The sequence below is a fragment of the Bos mutus genome, chromosome 6 (assembly GCF_027580195.1).
Source record: "Bos mutus isolate GX-2022 chromosome 6, NWIPB_WYAK_1.1, whole genome shotgun sequence".
Lineage (NCBI taxonomy): Eukaryota > Metazoa > Chordata > Mammalia > Artiodactyla > Bovidae > Bos > Bos mutus.
The window spans coordinates 47,787,352-47,795,461 of record NC_091622.1 but is presented as its reverse complement, the minus strand read 5'-3'; the positions used below and the strand labels follow the sequence as shown (position 1 = coordinate 47,795,461).

At 38.4% G+C, this 8,110-nt stretch overlaps 1 pseudogene; it reads right to left on the bottom strand.

Annotated features, from left to right (window-relative positions):
• Positions 1 to 6,511: 6,511 nt before the first annotated feature.
• On the bottom strand, positions 6,512 to 7,898 carry LOC102278134 (3-oxoacyl-[acyl-carrier-protein] synthase, mitochondrial pseudogene; annotated as a pseudogene).
• Between the last annotated feature and the right edge of the window lie 212 nt (positions 7,899 to 8,110).

Below are 8,110 nucleotides of genomic sequence, written 5' to 3'. Positions count from 1 at the left end.
GTACAGTTGTCTCCCAGTTGCCAGTAGTCATATATGGATGTGAGAGTTGAACTGTAAAGAAAACTGAAAACCAAAGAATTGATGCCTTTGAACTGTGGTATTGGAAAAGACTCTTGAGAATCCCTTGGACTGCTAGGGGATCCAACAAATCCATCCTAAAGGAAAACAGTCCTGAATTTTCATTGGAAGCACTGTTGTTGAAGCTGAAACTCCAATACTTTGGCCACCTGATGTGAAGAACTGACTCATTTGAAAAGACCCTGATGCTGGGAAAGATTGAGGGTGGGAGGAGAAGGGGACAACAGAGGATGAGATGGCTCGATAGCATCACCAACTCAGTAGACATGAATTTGAGTAAACTCTGGGAGTTGGTGATGGACAGGGAGGCCCCATGTACTGCAGTCCATGGAGTCGGAAAGAGTCAGACACAACTGAGCGACTGAACTAAACTGAACTGAACTGACAGTTGTCTCACACTGCATATGAGTACTCATCCTGGACAAAGAAAAGTATTTCATTTCTCAAAACAAACACCTCAGCTAGTGAGGTTTTGTTATTTAACTCACATCCTTTCCACTTTCTTTGTATTAGAAAAATCTGATCAACCAGAGCCTCATTTTCATATTGCTATGATAGTCATGCCTCAAAAAGCCAGCAAAGAAGAGGATGTCTATTTCTGGAACCACTATGGCATCATCAAGAATGGGGAAAATTCTGTGGTTTAATTCCCAGCCTTGTGTTTGAAATTAGCAGTTCTGCATAAAGAGATTTTAATAATCAAATAAAGGCTACAAAACATTGAAGTAGCATATTGACTTGTCTATATTTCCAAAAGATAAGAGAGAAGGATGTACTAAAAAAAGAGGCTCCAACTGACTCCAAACTTTTGCTTTTTATTAAGATTCTCCATCTAGGAACTTTCCTGGCAGTCTAATGGTTAAGAATCTGTGCTTCTACTGAAGGGGAAACAAGTTTAATCCCTGATAAGGGAAATGAGATCTTGCATGCCTTGCTCCTATGTGGCCAAAAAAAAAAAAAAAAAAATAGATTCACAGTCTATTATTTTCTTTTCCTCTCATCAACATAGATGATTGAACACATCTGTTCCCCAACTAATAGCATCAAAGGAAGAGTTTAAAGATACACCATTGAAGTTCTGTTGTGTTTGTTTCCTTTTAATATTTTGTTAATTTCTTCATTTTTAAAATTTTTCCACTTATATAGGTTTCTCTTTATTAATAACTGCTTTAGTATTTGTTCCAGTTTACAAATATACTAATATTCTCTGTAATTATGCCTAAGCTAGTTGTTATTCCACCTGTTGAGGCTACTTTTATTTTAATGATTGCATATATTTTCTTTCCCAAATTTCCTCTTGGTAACTTTTTATACCCATTGGTGCTTGATACATATCCATTTAGTTTGTTTTGTTACTACTTCTTGTTCTTTTTTAATGCATACTGTTATTCCCTCAAACATACTAAGGACCTAAATTTAGTGGACTTTTATTAACTTTTAAGTTATTGTGATCATTGGTGTATGTTGGGAAATTAGTCTGAAATAAAGTGAAAATGTCCAGCAAAAGATGCTTGGCCAGATAATAGTTGATGAATGAGACTAGAAGCCAGAGATTTCCCACAATTCAGCACTTGATCTCTAGAGTAGAGAAGAAAGAAAAATAAACAATAATTACTTTTCTGGATCTTAATAGTGTGGGACTCAGGGACCATATGTTCTAATAGGGTAAGGGACTTCATAGAGAAGTATCTTAATTTGTGACACTCACTGCATTCTGTAAGTGTTCTTGTACAAATATTCTGGAAAGTAAGGGGCCACTGTGAGTACATTGATCACCTGAAATCAGAGATCAGATCAGATCAGTCTCTCAGTCGTGTCCGACTCTTTGTGACCCCATGAATCGCAGCATGCCAGGCCTCCCTGTCCATCACCAACTCCTGGAGTTCACTCAGACTCATGTCCATCGAGTCAGTGATGCCATCCAGCCATCTCATCCTCTGTCGTTCCCTTCTCCTCATGCCCCCAATCCCTCCCAGCATCAGAGTCTTTTCCAATGAGTCAACTCTTCCAATGAGGTGGCCAAAGTACTGGAGTTTCAGCTTTAGCATCATTCCTTCCAAAGAAATCCCAGGGCTGATCTCCTTCAGAATGGACTGGTTGGATCTCCTTGCAGTCCAAGGGACTCTCAAGAGTCTTCTCCAACACCACAGTTCAAAGGCATCAATTCTTCGGCGCTCAGCCTTCTTCACAGTCCAACTCTCACATCCATACATAACCACAAGAAAAACCATAGCCTTGACTAGACGGACCTTTGTTGGCAAAGTAATGTCTCTGCTTTTGAATATGCTATCTAAGTTGGTCATAACTTTCCTTCCAAGGAGTAAGCGTCTTTTAATTTCATGGCTGCAGTCACCATCTGCAGTGACTTTGGAGCCCAGAAAAATAAAGTCTGACACTGTTTCCACTGTTTCCCCATCTATTTCCCATGAAGTGATGGGGCCGGATGCCATGATCTTCGTTTTCTGAACGTTGAGCTTTACGCCAACTTTTTCACTCTCCACTTTCACTTTCATCAAGAGGCTTTTGAGTTCCTCTTCACTTTATGCCATAAGGGTGGTGTCATCTGCATATCTGAGGTTATTGATATTTCTCCCGGCAATCTTGATTCCAGCTTGTGTTTCTTCCAGTCCAGCGTTTCTCATGATGTACTCTGCATATAAGTTAAATAAACAGGGTGACAATATACAGCCTTGACGTACTCCTTTTCCTATTTGGAACCAGTCTGTTGTTCCATGTCCAGTTCTAACTGTTGCTTCCTGACTTGCATTCAAATTTCTCAAGAGGCAGATCAGGTGGTCTGGTATTCCCATGTCTTTCAGAATTTTCCACAGTTTGTTGTGATCCACACAGTCAAAGGCTTTGGCATAGTCAATAAAGCAGAAATAGATGTTTTTCTGGAACTCTTGCTTTTTCCACAATCCAGTGGATATTGGCAATTTGATCTCTGGTTCCTCTGCCTTTTCTAAAACCAGCTTGAACATCAGAAAGTTCACGGTTCACATATTGCTGAAGCCTGGCTTGAAGAATTTTGAGCATTACTTTACTAGAGTGTGAGATGAGTGCAATTGTGTGGTAGTTTGTGCATTCTTTGGCATTGCCTTTCTTTGGGATTGGAATGAAGACTGACCTTTTCCAGTCCTGTGGCCACTGCTGAGTTTTCCAAATTTGCTGGCATATTGAGATATAGAGGAATAAAAAATCAGAGATACAGAGGAATAAACATGAATAATAAAGTTGCTAACATGTAGAGAGAAAAGAATAGACTTCAGGCTAGAGGTCAAGTCCTTTAATTACTAATTTTACAACTATGGGCAAGTAAATTTCTGAATTTTCACATCTGTAAAATGGGAATGAAAATGTTACTTATATTCCAAAAATGGCATGGAGACTATGTTATTCACCATAGCTTTGATGATCTTTAGAAATGTAGAATAAAAATATCAAATAGTATTCAAGTATAACAGGAAAAAAGTTCCAGAAAATATATTGTGTAACCACGCTTTGTTTGAAAATGTCTCTGGACCAGTAGCGGCTTAAGTAATGCAGCCCCATTAGAAATGGGAAACATTATATTAAAATACTTTTAAAACTTATCTGTCCCATACATGAATAACAGTACCTCTAGGTTCTTCTAGGTCCTGGTTAAATAGTTTCACATAGGTTCTGGGAGATAATATAGGAGAGATCTGCGTCCATTAGACTTAGGATCTTGTCAGAGATTCTAGTGCTTTGGCACTTGTCAAATTTGTACCTATGGAAATATGTCACTATAATAAACTTCTTAAGATTATTGTGAATATTCAATGTGTGTAAATTGTCTATGATTCCTAATGTATGCCTAATATATAGTAGGCATACATTAGTAGTATATATAGTGAAATTGTTATCATCAAAGAAACAAAGAGAAACAGAGTAAATTTGTCCATTCACCTCATTCATCTTCAACAGAAATCTCACTTCCAGTCAGTAAGGGAAAGTGGCTCATTGAACTCCCTGGCCTTATGGGTCAAATTCAGTCAGCCCTGTAATGAGAGCACCAGCATGGGAACCCATCACCCTGCCATCAAAGCCTTGGCCCAACATAGGGGCGAGTTTTAATTACTTGGAGGACAGATGTTTTGCCGGTGGTCCTGGTTTTGTGTTCCCTGGTAGTAGTGCCCTATGAAGTCTATGGTAGCATAAATTCTCAAACTCCTCATCACAATTTTAGACAAAGGAAAATCAGTTTTAATGGAATTCCTTTCCAGATGAAAATGACAATTATTTTTGAGTCTGAGCCTCCTGTTCTTCAGGTTGTTGCTGCTGTTTTCAACTCCTAATGAATCACTGTGCAACACATTGCATGTGAATTTATGCAAGCTGACAACTAAACAAGGGGTTATTTTAGTCAAATCAATCAGATATTGTATCTATTTGAAACGTTAATGTAAGCAGAATTGATGGTGCATAATTAATGATTACCCAAGGCTCTTAATAATAAAATGATAAAAAGGTACGAAAGGAGAGAGGTGCCAAGGAACTTGGCTTTAAAAATACTGAAAAAGAAATTTGCTTCATTTTCTCAAACCACTGAAACCCTTTCTTGCATTTATAACCAAATCCCCTTGTGAGCTTGAGCACTTGCACACTGCTCTCCAGAAGCATTCTTGAATTAGTGAAGTGAATAAATATGATGGTGTTGCAGAATCCTGTCCTGGATCTTTCTGTGTTTAAATCTTGGTTCTAACAGTAGCTAGCTACCTGTCCTTGGGAATGCAATGAATCTCTCTTAGTTTCACATTTCTAATTTGTAAAGTGATTGTTACATTATAAGACCATGAATATATAAGTGGGGTGTGGATTAAATCAAATATTAAATGCAAAGGTTTTAGGTGTTTTCCAGAAACTTTGCACATACTAAATAAATGTTTATTATAATTCTTATTTCCTTTGAAACCTCTTTAGTTCTCATTTTCCCACACAAAAAGCAATTTTATAACAAGAATCTAAACCATATTGCTTCAACTTTCCACTTAATTCTGGGCTGAGAAACACTTGCTAAAAAATGAAATCACAACACCAAAGGCACAATTTATGAAAGAAACAATTGATAAGCTGGATTTCATTAAAGTTAAAAACTTTTGCTCTGAGAAAGATAATGTCAAGAAAATGAGAAGACTAGCCACAGATAGGGAAAAAAATTTTTGTGAAAACATAAAGAACTGTTATCCAAAATATATAAAGAATGTATAACCACCCCCCCCAAAAAAAAACTGATTTAAAAATAGACAAATACCTGATCAGACACCTCCCAAAGAAATCATACCTTTGGTAAATAGAAATATGAAAAGATGCTCAACATCATATGTCATTCAGTTCAGTTCAGTTCAGTCTCTCAGTCATGTCTGACTCTTTGTGACCCCAAGAATCCCAGCACGCCAGACTTCCCTGTCCATCACCAACTCCCGGAGTTCACTCAGACTCACGTCCATCGAGTCAGTGATGCCATCCAGCCATCTCATCCTCTGTCGTCCCCTTTTCCTCCTGACCCCAATCCCTCCCAGCATCAGAGTCTTTTCCAATGAGTCAACTCTTCGCATGAGGTGGCCAAAGTACTGGAGTTTCAGCATTAGCATCATTCCTTCCAAAGAACACCCAGGGCTGATCTCCTTTAGATGGACTGGTTGGATCTCCTTGCAGTCCAAGGGACTCTCAAGAGTCTTCTCCAACACTGCTTGCAAATTAAAAAACAATGAGAAACTCCTATGTGGCCACTCCTAGAGTGGCCAAAATACAAAACACTGAGAACACCAAATGCTGGTGAGGATATGGAGCAATAAAAATTCTCATTTATTGCTGGTAATTAAATGAGAATAATTTCTCATTTATTGTTCTTGACAAAATGCAAAATGATACAGCCACTTTGGAACACAATTTAGTAGTCTCTTTCAAAACTAAGCATACTCATCATATAATTTAATAGCAGTCATTGGTATTTTGTGAACTATACATTACCTCCATCAAAAAACTGTATATGGATGTTTTATAGCAGCCTTATTCATAATTACAAAATCTTGGATCTACTTTAAACGTTCTTCTGTAGAAACATGAATACACTGTGGTACATCACATAAAATGAAATGTTATTCAGTATCTAAAAGAAAAAAAAGATCTGTCCATAAAAAGACACAGAGGAATCTTAAATGCAAATTACTAAATGCAAGTATGCAATCTGAAAGTCTACATACTATATGATTCCAACTAGATGATATCTGTAAAAAACAAAACTATAGAAACAGTAAAAAAAAAAAAAAAAAAAAAAAGAGCACTGGTCACCTGGGGTTAAAGTGAAGGAAGGGCAGAACAGGCAGAGCACAGAGAATTTTTAGGATGGTAAAAGTACTTTGTATGATTTTATCATAGTGAATACATTTCATTATACATTTGTCCAAACTCATAGAGTACACAACATAGAGTGAAACCTAATGTAAACTATGGATTTTGTATGATAACAATATGTCATTGTGGGTTCATCAGTTGTACCAAATGTACCACTCTGGCGCAGGATGTAGATAATGGGGATTGTGCATGCCTTGAATGGAACATAATTGAGACCAAATTGTGATTCTGTACAGTCCAGGTTTAAAGTAGATGGCAGTTTCATGTAACAGCAAGCCAGGGTGGCAATCTTCCTCAGTATCCCCAGCAGCCCCTAGCAGGTGTCCCATGGCTCTGTTGGTGGAGGAAATGGCAAGGGAGTATGCATGGCCTTTGAAAAGATGTTTGACAGCTTTGTTTCTGGCAGTGTCTCCCAACAGTGTGGAAGTATCATACATGTTGATACAGGATATCTCTTCAGGTTATACACCTGCATCTTTTACAGCAGCAGCCATATACCTTAAAGCACCTTCTCCTCCAGGATTGGGGGCAGTCATGTGACCAGCATCACCTGAGAGTCCATGGCTCAAAATGTCTGCATAAATCCAGTCCCTTCTTTGTACAGCTTGCTCATTTCTTTTACCACCAGCACAGTGCACCTCCTCCCATTACAAAACCACCTCTGAATGAAATGGTCGACATGCTGACTTAGGATCAGAGCCCAGGCTCTGGAAAATCTAGAAAGTGATAAACAGCTGATGCAAGAATCTGTACCTCCAGTCACCATCACATCAATAGAGTCATGTGTTATAAATCTAAGAGTCTCTCACTACATAAATTTCTGTGGTATAGGCTGTGGGTAATGCTTGATTGGGGCATTTGACTTTATATTGAATGATGACCTGGCCTGCTGCCATATTGATCAGAATCTGAGGGACAAAGAATGGGCTAACTTTATTGTAACCTTTTGTTTGAAACATCAAAGCACTTTCAGAAATAACTCCAAGAGGAACCATTCCCATGCCAATTTCAACACACGATCAGCTTCTGACTGAAGATGCCAATTAGAATCTTTCAAGGCTGACTCTGTAGCCCCAATGGCCGTAGTGGTGGGAGAAGACATGGACTTGACGTCTGATTTGGGCACAAAGCTTTTTTCATTGAATTGATTTTCATTGCAACCTCTTGGCACATAAGCACACCACTGCAAGGGATATTGATACTCTTCACCGACCACTGAAAGGGTTCCACTCTCTCCCTGGACAGATGATCCCATACCAGCTGAGTTCAAACTCAAAGAGGTGTCATTAAGCTATGCCTATAATGACAACTTGCCTAGGTAATCAAAGTACTGGTATAGTTCCTAAAAACTTCCTTTGACTTATTAATCCTTGGAATACTCTTGTATATATTAAATGAGAGTTTGTTATTTTTAGGAAATTCTGTAAGCCTTTTGACAGCATGGTTGAGATTCAGAGAATCACAAATATTCCTATAACAGACCACAGCATATCCAGCAGGTATTCACTGTTGTTTAAATAGCTTAAAGGTTTAAGAAACAATGCTGCTGTTCAGTCGTTCAGTCATGTCTGACTCTTTATGACCCCATGGACAGAGGAGCCTGGAGGGCTCTGTTCATGGGATTTCCCGGGCAAGAATATTGGAGTGGGTTGCC